The sequence below is a fragment of the Aegilops tauschii genome, chromosome 1, assembly GCF_002575655.3.
Source record: "Aegilops tauschii subsp. strangulata cultivar AL8/78 chromosome 1, Aet v6.0, whole genome shotgun sequence".
In the NCBI taxonomy this organism is placed as follows: domain Eukaryota; kingdom Viridiplantae; phylum Streptophyta; class Magnoliopsida; order Poales; family Poaceae; genus Aegilops; species Aegilops tauschii.
In genome coordinates this window covers 433,718,976-433,737,827 of record NC_053035.3, presented here as the reverse complement: position 1 = coordinate 433,737,827, position 18,852 = coordinate 433,718,976, and positions in this window count along the sequence as shown.

Sequence of the window (18,852 nt, the reverse complement as noted above, 5' to 3'; positions counted from 1 at the left end):
AGTGTCCCAATGCCTATATAAATTGTGTATCCAAAGCTAGACATCGACAAAATGTTCTAACCTAGAGGCCACAAAGCAAGACGCACAGAGCAAGGTGGAGCATGAAGACTAGAAGTAAGAACAAGTTTGTCTTTGTCGTGGAGGAAGAAGATTCAACAAGAGGTGATAAAACATCAGATTATTGAGATTTAGATTCGGTCTAGGAAAATAGTGGATAATGATTATGACATAAGTGGTGGTGTATATAAATAATGTTGATGAGGATGAAGCTGAGAAGACAAAGAAAGAATATCAAACGAGAAAGAGGTGGAGAAAGGGTACAATAAAGAAAAGAGAAAATTTTCACTCATGATGACTCTGAAGGAGAGGATCTTTAGGCATGAGAGTCAGATGAAGAATCCGTCCAATTAAAATTCAAAACTTCCAAAAGGAACAAAAAATATCCTAGTGTCGAACATCACACTGCCATAGTCGCGGCCATCGAAGCATGGTGAGCAACGACATTGACATCCTCTCAATGTCACTCGAAAGTGAAGATATTCGCTGTTTTACGTCGATGTTGTGGCCCTCGCCACCTTCGGGGTGGAGCAGAGAAACCAACATGTGCATTAGGCATCAAAAAAAGTTTTGCACTACGAGATGCCAAAACTTTCAACACAACTAGCGAGCAAACATGTTTTAGTAACTATATGCTTCTACTTCTAATAAACCCTTGGTCTCAACTAGTGTTTTCTCTTGATTTCGTCATCTCTTTGCATATTATATGAACTTATATAATTTCTGCTATTTATTATTTGCTTGCGTCCATCCTTCATTTTTTGTTGATGGACTAAGACTTGACGCATTTTGTTTTTTATTCAATGGAGATTTTGTTTTATATGAGCTAATCCAACATCACACTATACTAGTTTGCGCTCCGGTGTACTATGTGAGAACTTCTGATTCGGCGGTGCTCTACGCGAGGAGTAGTACACAAATCATGCAATCATTTTCGCTCTCAGTTTCCATCTCTGTGTCACAATCATGATTATGTTTTATATAAAAAATGATTATCCTAACCATGTCCAAATTCATATTAGCAACAGGCCCTAAGAATGAAAATTTTCTAGTGGATCCAAAAATTCATAAGTGGAGGTAGTGTGACCATCAAAGTTAATGATGATGTAGGTCATTACTTTCAAATAAAAAAAGACTACGGGAGGGTGATCCCATGTCCACAATGTTATTTAACATTGTTACTAACATGTTGGATATTCTGAGTGAATGCACCAAGCATGACTATCAGATTGTAGGAGTAGTGGTACACCTTGTGGATGGTGGCCTCTCTATTATCCAATATGTCGATGACATAATTCTTTTTATGGAACATGACCTGGACAAGGCTCGAAATCTGAAACCCTTGCTTCCATCGTTTGAGAATCTGTCGGTCCCAAAATTAACTTCCATAAAAGCGAACTTTTCTGCTTTGGAGAAGCCGTTGAGGCGGCTGCCAATTATGCCGACCTGTTTGGTTGCGCACATGACCAATTCCCCATTAAATATCTGGGGATACCAATTCACTATCGGCATCTTACCATTGCGGAGTGGAAACATGTAGAGGAGCGTCTAGAGAAATGGTTGAGCAGTTGGAAAGGCAAGTTGCTCCCAGCTGTAGGAGGCTGGTTTTGATTAACTCTGTCCTCACAAAGATGGTTCTCTATATGCTTTCTTTTTTCCAACTCCCAAAAGGGGTCCTGCAAAGGCTGGACTATTTTAGATCCAGTTTCTTTTGGCAAGGAGACTATGAAAAGAAAAAATATAGGCTAGCCAATGGAGCATGGTTTGTAGGACGAAAGACCAAGGTGGCCTTGAAATTTATGACCTACAGGTCAAGAATGAGGCCCTACTTAGTAGATAGTTGTTCAAACTTCTTACGAAGGATGATGTTTGGCAAACCATGCTGCGCGAGAACTATCTAGGCCAAAAGGCAGTGTCTCAGGCCTATTGAAAGCCTGATAACTCACTTTTGGGCTGGCCTAATGGTGGCAAAGAAGCATCTCTTTCGCTTTGGGTCTTTTCGATAAAGGACGGGTCAGATATTCGTTTCTGGGAAAGACATATGGCTAGGCAATGCCAGTCTCCGAGAACAACACCCAACCTTGTATACCATTGCTCGCGATAAGAATAATACTATTGCACAGGTGCTCAGTTCATGCCCTCCGAATATTTGGTTTAGGAGGGATTTGATTACCCTGACTTATGTCATCGCATAATCTTTTATTTCGGTCGGATTCGATTAACCTGACACAAGGTTAGGATGTGTTTTGCTGGAACCTTACTGCATCGTGGTCTTTCACAGTAGACTCTATGTACCGTGCACTCACACATTCTAAGGTACCAGTGAGTAATAACAAGAAAATTTGAAAGTCGAAGATTTCACTAAAAGTTAAAATCTTCAAGTGGTATTTTTATAGGGGAGTTGTGTTAACCAAACACAATCTTGCACGATGAAACTGGCTAGGGAGCAAGCAGTGTTGCTTTTTGGCTCATGACGAGACAATCAAACACCTCCTTTTCCAATGTAAATTTGCATGTTCTACATGGTAAGTCACCCAAATAGCGTCAAATTTGTATCCACCCATAAGTGTTGCCAATATATTTGGTCATTGGCTGGACAGTATTCCAAATAGGTTCAAACGCTAATAAGAGTGGGAGCGTATGCCTTACTTTGGTCGCCTTCACTATGTAGAAAAGATCTGATTTTAGTGACAAAAAAGCTTATCCTCTACTGGTTATTTTTCATTGTACACACTTGCTTCGTACTGGTCTACGCTACAACGACGGGAGCACCAACCGTTGTTCAAGACAGTGTGTACGCAGCAGGCGACTACTGAGGTTTTTTCCGAACATGAGTGGCAGCATAACCTCTGGATCGATCCACTACCACTTTCGACATAGGCATAGTGTCAGTTTATAGGACTATCATTAGAAATTTGTCGGTTTTGTTAATTTCCTTTCATCAGACTTTTGGTGTTTGGTTGGGTGCATCCTAATTATGCAGAGACCGGGAGTTAGTCATAATGTTTTGTATCAGCATGATGCTATATTTTGAGATAATAAAAATTCTCTTTATAAAAAGAAAAGGGTAATACACATCAAGTAGATAATGAAGATTTGACAAATGAACTTTAACATGAACCGGATACTTCAAAAATTAGCATGAACAAACTCACGTTACTTTTGTTCTATGGATGACCACGAACAACACTCACGTGCCACCTTTGACCATGACCAAACTTGTAGCAACAATTCTCTTTCTTTGATGACCATAGTCGCGGGCACCACGCATGGTAGGCAACGATGTCAATATCCTCTCCATGCTGCTCGCAAGCGAAGATAATCCGCATTCTATGACGTTGTCATGGGCCTCACCATCTTCGGGGCGGAGTAGGAAAACCAACATATGCATTAGGCATCAGCAAAACTTTTGCACTCGGAGATGCCAAAATTTTCAACATGACTAGCGAGAAAACGTGTTTTAGTAAGTGAGTGCATTCCACTTCTAATAAACCATTGATTAAGAGGGGAGGTGGCTATGGCCTCCTCCTCAGCGTGGGTTGATCAATGGACTTCAACCCCTGGGCCTGGTCCAGCATTTTCTCGATGATTTGTCATCTCTTCGCATCTATACTAAAGATTCCCAAGCTCGTCCTCAACGAGGGCGAGGAGGGAGTCGAGAGTGATGGTGAACTGCGAATGAAGCAAGCAGGGGCAATCAAGAGAAGGTTGACAGCGATCAAGGGAGAGGACGAGGGAGGCACTTACAAGGGGCGTCGAAGGACTGGCGACGATAGATGGCGTCCTGGAGGCGGGCTCATAGGGTGGTCTTGCCGGCGGCGATGTTGTTGTCCTTGACAGGCACACTGTCACCTCCAGCGCGTGCCATGTCCTTGACGAGGGCGAGGGGTCGAGGGTGACGGTGAACTGCAATTGAAGGAAGCAGGGGTAGTCAGGCGCGGGAGGTAGACCCAAGGAAGGAGTAGGAGGGGCACTTAACTAGTGGAATGACAAGAGCAACCCAGACATGCATGCATAAACTTGGCCAACCGGACGTGCCACATGGCTCTGGCATCTGCTTCCTGCAGCGTTTTGGGCATGCCTGACTACTTCTGGAACGTGACAACCATCCTCCACCGGTGTGCACTTAAGAGTCACTCCACCCCTTTACACTTTGTATGTTTAAGTGGAAGTTGTGCAGAACCTTCCTCGCCAGTGTCTTCAATTATGTATGTTGATACTTTCTTCTGTCAAAATTATTCAAAGCAAACTAGGATTGATCTAAAACAAAACTTTGGAGATATGTTTGTTGTTAACCACACTTTCACTATGGTTTTGCTAAAATTCTGTTCTACCAAGACATAATGTCTTAATCAATGCTATATTCACTAGATCTTGCACGGAGATCCATGCAAATTTCTTTTGCAGTTTTTCTCTTTTTAATATTTTATTTGTAACTAAACATAATGATCCTCTTTTGTAATCGCTAACCCAGATTGCAACCCATGAACACACAAGGAAACACGGAAATATATAGTGGTCGCTAGGTCCGGTTACTCAAACACGGCTGGCTAGCTTAGGCATCTCCAACACCGACCTCTAAATCGGACACGGTATCCGTCCGCGGACTGGTCCAGACTAGTTCATGGACATGGATGTGGGAGTCGGTCATCCACCGCATCCTCTAAACATCCGTCCAGGTCCGGCCAATTTAATGAAAATGGCAAGATTTTTGCCTAGTTTGAAAAAGAAAAACATTGAGAGGGAAGAGAAAAACAAACATGAGAAGCATAAAAAATAAACAAGAAGTAGACGTGTAGGAACGGTCACTTGTAGACCAACACACACTTTAGCAGTATCCTATGGGGACGGAGAAAATGTCTTGGACGCATCAATGGGCATGTACATGATAATGCTCTACCCAGTACAGTACCCGTGCATTACAAGAGATTTCCAGTTTCAGTATATATGGCAGTGATCACGGGATTACTGGCATGTGACTCATTGAGTGGGCTGAGCGATCAGACAAAAATTTGCACTAAAATCCAACGTTACACCCTAGTAGTTTGCACTCTATGAACTTCCAAACCTGTCTACTGCGTCACGTGCATCTATTATTATTCAAATAAAAAGCCAGAAGGACATATGAATCAAATGAACATTACCCTATCTCTTGAAATAATTTTATGAATGATGGTAACCAAAGGATCTAAACTCTAAAGCATTTCAGTTTTGATCATTTAGGAGAATGGCTGTGGAGCATTACAAATTTATTTAGAGCATAAAAAAGAAAGGATGATCTGAAACATGGTAAACAAATGGATAGGAACCCAAAAGTTTCCATGGATGATCAACATACATGAACACAGATCAAATAGAATGTGCCCAGACTTCGGTGCTAATAGAACATGGACAACATTTGGAGAAGGGAAAGAATGGATCTAGAACATGATCATTTGCTCCACGTGAATGACACAAGGTAGTGTTCATTAATTTCCCAGGGGATATTCCCGAATTCTCATGCCCCGACCGACTTCACCACATCGCCGCGGACAAGGCCGGTAATAACATATTATATATGAACACCAAGGCAAAATAAAAATATTATATTAAACTTTTATATTCTTCTAAACATATTATTTCATCAAACTACAATCTAAATGATGAGGACATGACTACCTTGGATACGACCAAAAATATTGCATACATATATATTTGTGAGGTGATTTCTAATGCAAACTATGCAATAATTTATTTATGTCATCCAGGAGAAAGATACTTCATAAACTTCTGTGTCATGTTTAATTGCAGGTGTATGGGACGTTTGTACAATCCACATATGAAGATAAAGGAAAAAGAGAAGTTTATGTGATGTTCAAAAAGTCTCCTCACGTCACTTTTAGGCCAAGAGAAGATAGAGTCCAAGTCTCTCACGTTCCAGATTCAGATTCGGACTGCACAGACATACCTGACTCAAAACGCCAATAACTCTTTCATACGGACTCCGAATTGGGTGATTCTTATTTTTTTGAAAGTAGATTTCGTGCACTTTCCAACCCAATTGGATTCACCTTCAAATTCATTCGGAGCGTTGAGTTATGGACGAAACAATCTGATGCTGCAGCAGAATCCGAGTCAAACTACAAGTCCAAAGATGTTACGTCACCTCCACTTGGGCCCATTGGCCTCTTGTACGACCTAGGGTTAGTTTTAGGCTGCCTTGGAACGTCCTCCCACCTCCTTGGCCGCCATCCCTTGCTCCTATATAAGTAGATCCATCTAGTAGCTTTTTCCTTGGAATTTGTTTAGTTAAAAGTTAGCCAACGCAACTTCGTGTACTTCGTTTGTGTCCAACGACCAGACCAAGACCGCTTCCGGATCCCCACCATTATCAATACTTCATCTATATTCGCAATATTCAGATTTCTTTATCATATTCTTGCTTGTTCTTCAATTGCTTGCAGGAATAGACCTTCGTGGTCAGATTGATCGTGCTCCAGCGTGGTCAATAACCTCTCGGAGTTGGTTTAGCGATTGCTAAGGCGCAACGTCGTGCACGTTTGTAGTCGGATCGTCAAAGTCGTCTCCACCAAATCGATAGTTATCATCTCATCGAAAGATCGGGACCCTCACCTCTATCAACTGGTATTAGTTTTCAGGTTGCTCGGTGAGAATTTCCAGTTTTCCCTAGATTAGATTTATTTTCTTACCTATTGTCCAAGAAAAAGCCACAAAAAAAGTTAGATCTATTCGTCCTTTGTCCAAGCCAGTCTGAGCCTTTGCAATTTTCTTTTCATTGTTTGCATTATTGAATTATCGGTTGCATCGTCGTGTCGAGTTGCTGGTCTTAGCGTCTAGTTCTTTAGAGTTTCGAGTTCTGTTCACATGTCGTCACGCCGCCGCCGCACCATCATTATCGCCCTGCCATATACCACCACCGCTTATCCGCTACTTCTCTGAGTCCATATACCACCACCGCTCCGAGTTCATATACCACCACCGCTCCGAGTTCATATACCACCACCAATCCGAGTCCACATATACCACCGTCATATACCATCACCAGTCCGAGTTCCTCCAGATTCATCTCTGCCACCAGTCTGAGTCCAATGTTTGTTCCTTTATTTTCGAGTTCCAAAGCACGCGCTACTACGAGTCGTGAACAAGTCGGATTCCCCAACTTCCGTGCTACCCGTACAAGAAAAATAGTTCTAGTTTAAAAAAAACAAAGTCTGAAAAATTCTGGCTAGGCAATTTTTAGACCATTTGTAGACTTTTTCGAAAAAAATTGTTCCGGAGCAAAAAAAAGAGAAAAAAATTCAGAGTTGCTCCTCCCTTGTTTACATGCAGCGCCGTGATTTTGTTAGTGTTCTAGGCTCGCGTCTCTAGCACGGTCTAGCCTAGGACCAGCACAATAACATCGTTGAGCGTTTATTCAACATTGCACCTCTGAATTGATTAATCCTAATCTTTTGCTACCAAATATTTAAGCCTTCCAAGCTCCACATATTTCTACACCATGTATACGTACGTTCCCCTGGCAATAGTTTTACTTAATCTTCGAAGTTATTTGACACCGCTGGTTGCCTGTCACCACCTGCTGCATGGTAAGAACTTGTAAGATATTGGTATTTGTTATACTGTGAGCGTTTTACCTCCACATCCTAGTAGTTCATACGAACATTATTCTCGGATTTTGTTTCTTGTTTTCTACTAACTATGGCAGGTTCCGGAGTTGTTAGTTCTTGGGCTTCATCGATCGTGGGAGATTTGTCATCATCTACGAAAATACAACAACCGTCACAAGAGGAGCAACAACATAAGAATGCACATAATCAGGTTAATGTTTCCATGCCACCATTTACTGGTCGTTTTAGGCTTGATTTATATATTGAATGGGAGTACCAAATAATGCTATATTTGCTTCCCATAATTTTGATGAGCATGAAAAATTTCAAGCTGCGGTTAGTACTTTCAATAGCTTTGCTTTAGTTTGGTGGAGTGAATATTGTCGGTTAAACCCTAATTTTATACCTACTACTTGGGATGATTTAAAACTTGTCAAGATTCGTTGATGTTTATTATACTCGTGGCATGATGAAGAAATTACAACATTTAAAACAAGGCACTGACACTGTATCAAAATATTATGATGATTTAAAAACTACCTTGTTGCACTCATTTTTAGAAGAAAGTCAAGAAGATTTTATGGATATATTTTGGGAAGGATTAAACCGTGATATTCAAGAGATACTAATTAATGAAGGGTGTTATCCTATGGACCATTTGTTTCATCTTGCTTGCAAAGCTGAACAGAATATAAAACGACGTGTTGCCCACAAGGAGAACAAGCGCACGGTGCACATTCCAAGAGTTGATACGATTGTTTCTTCAACTACTGGGCATACTATGACAACCACATCCATTGTTGTGAGGACTACATTACCTACACTATGTGACATATCACCACCGAGAGTGCCTACATCATCTGAGTTGATCATCAAATGTAATGACAAAGGTACTGATCTTCCACCTCCACAGGAGTATGATGAATGCCTTCTCAATTTCAATGCACCATGTGATGACCTACCCACTACTTTGATCACATGCATCACCTATTTTAGAGGACTATGTTGATGATTTGACTTTTCCATGTGATCAAACAAATGCAATATCAACAATGTCGAGTGCATCCATTGAATTAACTGTTGATGCAAAAGAACTATGTGAATTAGGGACTAAATCAGATTTGGATCAAATACATTTGAAAATAATTGTGCCAATGTTTAATCATTTTGATATGACCTCTAATCTTGGTGATGATTATGTGACCAATGACTTATTGCATGTTTGCTTATTTAAGCATGTTATAGCATGTAAATTTGATGCAAGTAAGGTTTATTCATCAATATTCGGATGGTTTAGTGATGAACATTGTCAACCTTTTGAAATGAATAAGAGTTTCACTTATATGTGCAAACTGAGTTGCAATATTTTCCTGCCTTCTACTTCTTATGATAATATTTTGGCTTCAGATTTTATGAACTATGAAAGTTACTCATGTATACATGTGTCACTTGTGCAAAACCAAGGGAAGTAAAAAATGGATGACATATACATATACAACATATACACCTTGTCTCTTTTGTTAGCTACATTTCAGATTAAGCAACACCGAGGACGGCTTTGTTTTCAAGAAAGGGACGATGATGATGACATGACTACCTTGGATACGACCAAAAATATTGCATACATGTATATTTGTGAGGTGATTTCTAATGCAAACTATGCAATAATTTATTTATGTCATCCAGGACAAAGATACTTCACAAACTTTTGTGTCATGTTTAATTGCAGGTGTATGTGACATTTGTACAATCCACATATGAAGATAAGGGAAAAAGAGAAGTTTAGGTGTTGTTCAAAAAGTCTTCTCACGTCACTTTTGGGCCAAGAGAAGATAGAGTCCAAGTCTCTCACGTTTTGGATTCAGATTCAGACTTCACAGACATACCTGACTCAAAACACCAATAACTCTTTCATACGGACTCCGAATTGGGTGATTCTTTTTTTGTTGAAAAGTAGATTTCGCGCACTTTCCAGCCCAATTGGATTCACCTTCAAATTCGTCCGGAACGTTGAGTTATGGACGAAACAATCTGATACCGCAACAGAATCCGAGTCAAACTACAAGTCCAAAGGTGTTACGTAACCTCCACTTGGGCCCATTGGCTTTGTACGACCTAGGGTTAGTTTTAGGCTGCCTTGGGACGTCCTCCCACCTCCTTGGCCGCCACCCCTTGCTCCTATATAAATAGATCCATCTAGCAGCTTTTTCCTTAGGATTTGTTTATTTAAAAGTTAGCCAACGCAACTTCGTGTACTTTGTATGTGTCCAACGACCAGACCAAGGCCGCTTCCGGATCCCCACCATTATCAATACTTCATCTATATTCGCAATATTCAGATTGCTTTATCATATTCTTGCTTGTTCTTCGATTGCTTGGAGGAATAGATATTCGTGGTCAGGTTGATCATGCTCCAGCGTGGTCAATAACCTCTCGGAGTTGGTTTAGCGATTGCTAAGGCGCAACGTCGTGCACGTTTGTAGTCAGATCGTCAAAGTCGTCTCCACCAAATCGATATTTATCATCTCATTGAAAGATCGGAACCCTCGCCTCTATCACTAAAAGAGTACGATGTTTTGCACTTAGTTGGCATAGTTAATCACACAACAATATTGCTAGATATTAAATATTGTATTCTTTGTCATACGGTTGTAACGTACATTAGTAAAAATATGCCAAGTTTAAGTTATATCTCTTAACAAGAGTTTATTTTGATTCATATTTTGATGATTTGCATAAATTATATAGTGTACACATATATAGATATATTTGTGCGGGTGTGTGCACCTATGTTTATTTTAATATCGTTAAATATCATGATAGAGTTTTCTAAAACATATTGTTTAACAAAAATCTTAAAAGTGGTTTCTAGTGTATTTTAGGTAAATATTTGTAGAAATTTATAGAGTATAATTGAGTAGTTGGCAAAGAAATCTTGCAAATTATGCTCAGTTATAAATTGACAATATGTGCATCCTCTTTCCTTGATACTGAAGTAACATTGCTTATAGTAACCATTTGTGGAATAATGAAAATGATGTCAATTCTATTTGTGCATAATGTGTTTGGATTTATCTAGTGTAAGTGTCGGTCTTTCAAATCAAAATTTGTGCATGGAATTGCACATATAAATCTACTTAACACAATGTTGATTATAATTATTCGGACGTCCATCAGAGCCTAACTACACTTAATCCCAGTAGTGGTTTGTTTATAAATAGTACATGCTATTGGTTTGCAATGTGGACTTTGCTCATTCAAATTTAGAATTTTGTTTCCCCCACATATTCTATGATATTTTGACCGAAATCGCTAATTAAGGGATACCCCTTGCAAATGCCACTCCCACCTTCTCAGATTGGGACAAGTAGCAGACTGTATGTACACCACCTACCACAACTTGGGATTTTTTTTCGTAGATCATTTATTCAAAATGTTTTTGTCTCTTAAATCATGCGTCCAAATCGCGAACATAGTTGGATTTCTTTCGTAATGATCTTTGAAACTAGATCTCATGTTAACAGGTATCGACGAACTTTTTCATGAAAAAACTTGGAGGAAAAAATTCTGAGCCGGAAGCACGATTTCCTCCCACGTTTTTTCCCTTTCTGAGAGGCACAACTACCTCTTGCGGAAGCAAATCTGTGCCTCTCAGGGAAGTAAAAAAATGGTTTTTTCCCTTTCCGAGAGGCACAACTATGCCCCCCGTAAAAGCAAACTTGTGCCTCCACGAGAAGCAAATTTGTGCCTCACGCAGAAGAAAAAAAATGTGTTTTCCACTTTTCAAGAGGCACGGTTGTGCCTCACATGGAAGCAAATATGTGACTCCACGAGAAGAAAATATATGTCTCTCATGGAAGAAAAACACGTTTTATTCCCTTTCTGAGGGGCACAACGGTGCCTCTCGTGGAAGAAAACCTGCGCAAACTTGTTTTTCCTTTTTCCGAGAGGCACAACTATGCCTCCACGAGAAGCAAATTTGTGTCTCTTGCGGAAGCCAAAAAGGATAGAATGCATTTTTCATGCAATTTTTTTTCTAAAACCTAGGGAAAACCGGGCAAAAACCGATCTAAAACCCGAAAACGCGTACATAAAAACAAAACAAAAAATCCAAGGGAGGGCGCAGAACGCGACACGTGACGACGGCTGAGAGCACGCCACTTGACACGCTATCGGCCCACCAAAAGTGACATTTACAGGGCTTCCGCAAGGAGTACCCCGTGATTGGTTGCTATCTCTTTTGACCTAATGGATAATAGCATGGTGCTTATAACAATATAATTCAGTGTTTGGGGCCGTCATCCTCTCAGGGCCCGGGGTGGCCGCCAAGTTTGCTCGGCCTATGGGTTGGCCCTGGCTGCAGCACTCGACTATGTAGCTCATCTTCTCCTTCTGCTGCTTGAACACGAGCATTGCCGGAGTCATGGCCACCTTGACAGCGTCCGACACGGTGACAGTCACCTTGTATGTCTCTGAGGCCTGCTCGGATACCTTTGTCACTGTCCTTGTCAGCGTGCCCATGTGGGTGCAGCTGTCGAACACGACCACCATAGAAGGGTAGTTGAGGTTGCTGACAACGCCAGGCAGAGTCGTCATGCAATTAGCAGTCCGAATGAACCTCCTATATGTGATTATATGATGCAAATAAAGTCTCAATACATATCTATATGTGATTATATGATGCAACTAATAATTATAAGATACATATACTCAACTATAAATAACTACTAAATGAATACAATGTGAAGTGCGGAGGGGAGGGGGGCAAATGCCCCCATCCACTCCATAATGATGTTGATGTTAACTTCTAGAAATCATTTTTTATAATTTATTTAAGTATGTACATATATTGATCCCTTATTTAAGATAGACCTTGGCTACCACTCCATAATGATGTTGATGTTAACTTCTAGAAATCATGTTTGGGGCCCTGCGTAAAGGAGTGAAAATTGACACCATATAAGAAAGTGTGATGAGGGAAGGAGAGAGCCCGGTATATATAGACGGTCGTGTGCTACATTCCCCTTCCTTTGCCTTTGAGGTGGATGTGCTATTTGAAGGAAATATGCCCTAGAGGCAATAATAAAGTTATTATTTATTTCCTTATATCATGATAAATGTTTATTATTCATGCTAGAATTGTATTAACCGGAAACATAATACATGTGTGAATACATAGACAAACAGAGTGTCACTAGTATGCCTCTACTTGACTAGCTCGTTAATCAAAGATGGTTATGTTTCCTAGCCATAGACATAAGTTGTCATTTGATTAACGAGATCACCTCATTAGGAGAATGACGTGATTGACTTGACCCATTCCGTTAGCTTAGCACCCGATCGTTTAGTATGTTGCTATTGCTTTCTTCATGACTTATACATGTTCCTCTGACTATGAGATTATGCAACTCCCGTTTACCGGAGGAACACTTTGTGTGCTACCAAACGTCACAGCGTAAATGGGTGATTATAAAGGTGCTCTACAGGTGTCTCCAAAGGTACTTGTTGGGTTGGCGTATTTCGAGATTAGGATTTGTCACTCCGATTGTCGGAGAGGTATCTCTGGGCCCACTCGGTAATGCACATCACTATAAGCCTTGCAAGCATTGTGACTAATAAGTTAGTTGCGGGATGATGTGTTACGGAACGAGTAAAGAGACTTGCCGGTAACGAGATTGAACTAGGTATCGAGATACCGACGATCGAATCTCGGGCAAGTAACATACTGATGACAAAGGGAACAACGTATGTTGTTATGCGGTCTGACCGATAAAGATCTTCGTAGAATATGTGGGAGCCAATATGGGCATCCAGGTCCCGCTATTGGTTATTGACCGGAGACGTGTCTCGGTCATGTCTACATAGTTCTCGAACCCGTAGGGTCCGCACGCTTAAAGTTACGATGACAGTTTTATTATGAGTTTATGTATGTTGATGTACCGAAGGAGTTCGGAGTCCCGGATGAGATCGGGGACATGACGAGGAGTCTCGAAATGGTCGAGACGTAAAGATCGATATATTGGAAGACTATATTCGGACTTCGGAAAGGTTCCGAGTGATTCGGGTATTTTTCGGAGTACCGGAGAGTTACGGGAATACGTATTGGGCCTTATTGGGCCATACGGGAAAGAAGAAAAAGGGCCTCAAGGGTGGCCGCACCCCTCCCCTTGGTCTGGTCCGAATTGGACTAGGGAAGGGGGGCGCCCCCTTCCTTCCTTCTCTTTTTCCCTTCCTCTTTTCCTATTCCATATGGGAGGTGGAGTCCTACTAGGACTAGGGAGTCCTAGTAGGACTCCACACTTGGTGCGCCCCCTCCTAGGGCCGGCCTCCTCCTCCCTTGCTCCTTTATATACGGGGGCAGGGGGGCACCCCAGAGACACAACAATTGATCCTTGAGATCTTTTAGCCGTGTGCGGTGCCCCCTCCACCAAATTACACCTCGATAATATCATTGCGGAGCTTAGGCGAAGCCCTGCGTCGGTAGAACATCATCATCGTCACCATGCCGTCGTGCTGACGAAACTCTCCCTCAACACTCGGCTAGATCGGAGTTCGAGGGACGTCATCGAGCTGAACGTGTGTAGAACTCGGAGGTGCCGTGCGTTCGGTACTTGATCGGTCGGATCGTGAAGACGTACGACTACATCAACCGCGTTGTGATAACGCTTCCGCTGTCGGTCTACGAGGGTACGTGGACAACACTCTCCCCTCTCGTTGCTATGCATCACCATGATCTTGCGTGTGCGTAGGAAATTTTTTGAAATTACTACGTTCCCCAACACTATTTGCTTCTTGGCTGTGCAGCTAGTGGTGATTGATGGGTATTAAAATCAGTAAAACTAGCTAGGCCCTTCCACAACGATTTGTGAACCATAACCATCCGATATGGCTTATGGATACATCAGATCGTTCGGTCGTCCGACGGAGTGTCCCTCAACCTCGATCTAGTTGGGAAATAGGAACATAGTTTGTGCGTTGTAACAGCGAATACACTATTAAAACATTGTCATGACAATGTTTTAATAGGCAAGGAAAAACATAAAAAGGCTATATGTTTTTTTACCTCCTCGCCGCATCCTGATTCATGCCCTTCTTGCCTATTGTGTACAGCGACGTGACACCGTGCACACCATTGGCTAATACCAAATCTGCTTTAGGAGTTTTTCTACATTATAGTTTTCACCTATATATTTTTTGTAAGAAGTAAGATCATGATTCAAATAAAGTTGTTCATGCTGACCACTGCTCGCCCAATAATTGTTGGGGAACGTAGCAGAAATTCAAAATTTTCTACGCATCACCAAGATCAATCTATGGAGTTTACTAGCAACGAGAGGGAAGGAGTGCATCTACATACCGTTGTAGATCGCGAGCGGAAGCGTTCAAGAGAACGGGGTTGATGGAGTCGTACTCGTCATGATCCAAATCACCGATGATCCTAGCGCCGAACGGACGGCACCTCCGCGTTCAACACACGTACGGAGCAGCGACGTCTCCTCCTTCTTGATCCAGCAAGGGGGAAGGAGAGGTTGATGGAGATCCAGCAGCACGACGGCGTGGTGGTGGAAGTAGCGGGATTCCAACAGGGCTTCGCCAAGCGCTGCGGGAGGAGGGAGATGTGTCACGGGAGGGAGAGGGAGGCGCCAGGGCTTAGGGTTTGCTGCCCTCCCTTCCCCCCACTATATATAGGGCCAAGGGAGAGGGGGGGCGCAGCCTTGGCCCTTCCTCCAAGGAAGGGTGCGGCCAGGGAGGAGTCCATCCTCCCCAAGGCACCTAGGAGGTGCCTTCCCCCTTTAGGACTCTCCCTTTATCTTATCTCTTGGCGCATGGGCCTCTTGGGGCTGGTTCCCTTGGCCCATATAGGCCAAGGCGCACACCCCACAGCCCATGTGGCCCCCCGGGGCATGTGGACCCCTTGGTGGACCCCCGGACCCCTTTCGGCACTCTCGGTACAATACCGATAATGCGCGAAACCTTTCCGGCGACCAAAACAAGACTTCCCATATATAAATCTTTACCTCCGGACCATTCCGGAACTCCTCGTGACGTCCGGGATCTCATCCGGGACTCCGAACAACTTTCGGGTTACCGCATACTAATATCTCTACAACCCTAGCGTCACCGAACCTTAAGTGTGTAGACCCTACGGGTTCGGGAGACGCGCAGACATGACCAAGACGACTATCCGGTCAATAACCAACAGCGGGATCTGGATACCCATGTTGGCTCCCACATGCTCCTCGATGATCTCATCAGAGGAACCACGATGTCGAGGATTCAATCAATCCCGTATACAATTCCCTTTGTCAATCGGTATGTTACTTGCCCGAGATTCGATCGTCGGTATCCCGATACCTTGTTCAATCTCGTTACCGGCAAGTCTCTTTACTCGTTCCGTAACACATCATCCCGTGATCAACTCCTTGGTCACATTGTGCACATTATGATGGTGTCCTACCGAGTGGGCCCAGAGATACCTCTCCGTTTACACGGAGTGACAAATCCCAGTCTCGATTCGTGCCAACCCAACAGACACTTTCGGAGATACCTGTAGTGCACCTTTATAGCCACCCAGTTACGTTGTGACGTTTGGTACACCCAAAGCATTCCTACGGTATCCGGGAGTTGCACAATCTCATGGTCTAAGGAAATGATACTTGACATTAGAAAAGCTCTTAGCAAACGAACTACACTATCTTGTGCTAGGCTTAGGATTGGGTCTTGTCCATCACATCATTCTCCTAATGATGTGATCCCGTTATCAACGACATCCAATGTCCATGGTCAGGAAACCGTAACCATCTATTGATCAACGAGCTAGTCAACTAGAGGCTTACTAGGGACATGGTGTTGTCTATGTATCCACACATGTATCTGAGTTTCCTATCAATACAATTCTAGCATGGATAGTAAACGATTATCATGAACAAGGAAATATAATAATAACCAATTTATTATTGCCTCTAGGGCATATTTCCAACAGTCTCCCACTTGCACTAGAGTCAATAATCTAGTTCACATCACCATGTGATTAACACTCACAGGTCACATCACCATGTGACCAACATCCAAAGAGTTTACTAGAGTTAACAATCTAGTTCACATCACTATGTGATTAACACTCAATGAGTTCTGGTTTGATCATGTTATGCTTGTGAGAGAGGTTATTAGTCAACGGGTCTGAACCTTTCAGATCCGTGTGTGCTTTACGAATATCTATGTCATCTTGTGGATGCTACCACGCGCTACTTGGAGCCATTTCAAATAACTGCTCTACTATACGAATCCGGTTTACTACTCAGAGTCATCCGGATTAGTGTCAAAGTTCGCATCGACGTAACCCTTTACGACGAACTCCTTTTCACCTCCATAATCGAGAAAATTCCTTAGTCCACTAGATACTAAGGATAAGTTCGACCGCTGTCATGTGTTCCATTCCCGGATCACTATTGTACCCCTTGTCCAACTCATGGCAAGGCACACTTCATGTGCGGTACACAGCATAGCATATTGTAGAGCCTACGTCTAAAGCATAGGGGACGACCTTCGTCCTTTCTCTCTCTTCTGCTGTGATTAGGTCTTGAGTCTTACTCAATACTCACACCTTGTAACACAGCCAAGAACTCCTTCTTTGCTGGTCTATTTTGAACTCCTTCAAAATCTTGTCACGGTATGTATTCTTTGAAAGTATCATCAGGCGTCTTGATCTATCTCTATAGATCTTGATGCCCAATATGTAAGCAGCTTTATCCAGGTCTTCCCTTGAAAAACTCCTTTCAAACAACCCTTTATGCTTTCCAGAAATTTTACATCATTTCGGATCAACAATATGTCATTCACATATACTTGTCAGAAATGTTGTAGCGCTCCCACTCACTTTATTGTAAATACAAGTTTCTAACAAACTTTGTATAAACCCAAAAACTTTGATCACTCCATCAAAGCGTATATTCTGACTCCGAGATGCTTGCTCTAGTCCATGGAAGGATCGCTGGAGCTAGCATACCTTTTAGCATCCTTAGGACAAAACCTTTCTGATTGTATCACATACAACCTTTCCTTACGAAAACTGGTAAGGAAACTTGTTTTGACATCCATCTGCCAGATTTCATAAACGCAGCTAATGCTAACATGATTCCGACGGACTTAAGCATCGCTATGGATGAGAAAATCTCATTGTAGTCAACTCCTTGAACTTGTGAAAATTCTCTTTGCCACAAGTCGAGCTTCATAGACGGTAACATTACCGTCCATATCCGTCTTCTTCTTAAAGATCCATTTATCTCAATGGCTTGCCGATCATCGGGCAAGTTCACCAAAGTCCATGCTTTGTTCTGATACATGGATCCTATCTCGGATTTCATGGCTTCTAACCATTTGTCGGAATATGGGCCCACCATCGCTTCTCCATAGCTCGTAGGTTCAGTATTGTCTAACAACATGATATCTAAGACAGGATTACCGTACCACTCAGGAGTAGTACATATCCTTGTCGACCTACGAGGTTTGGTAGTGACTTGATCCGAAGTTTCATGATCACTATCATAAGCTTCCACTTTAATTGGTGTAGGTGCCACAGGAACAACTTCCTGTGCCCTGCTACACACTAGTTGAAGTCATGGTTCAATAACCTCATCAAGTCTCCACCATCCTCCCACTCAATTCTTTCGAGAGAACTTTTCCTCGAGAAAGGACTCGTTTCTAGAAGCAATTACTTTTGCTTCCAGATCTGAAATAGGAGGTATACCCAACTGTTTTGGGTATTCTATGAAGATGCATTTATCCGCTTTGGGTTCGAGCTTATTAGCCTGAAACTTTTTCACATAAGCATCGCAGCCCCAAACTTTTAAGAAACGACAACTTAGGTTTCTCTATAATGATGTTGATGTTAACTTCTAGAAATCATTTTTTATAATTTATTTAAGTATGTACATATATTGATCCCTTATTTAAGATAGACCTTGGCTACCACTCCATAATGATGTGATGTTAACTTCTAGAAATCATGTTTGGGGCCCTGCGTAAAGGAGTGAAAATTGACACCATATAAGAAAGTGTGATGAGGGAAGGAGAGAGCCCGGTATATATAGACGGTCGTGTGCTACATTCCCCTTCCTTTGCCTTTGAGGTGGATGTGCTATTTGCTTCTTGGCTGTGCAGCTAGTGGTGATTGATGGGTATTAAAATC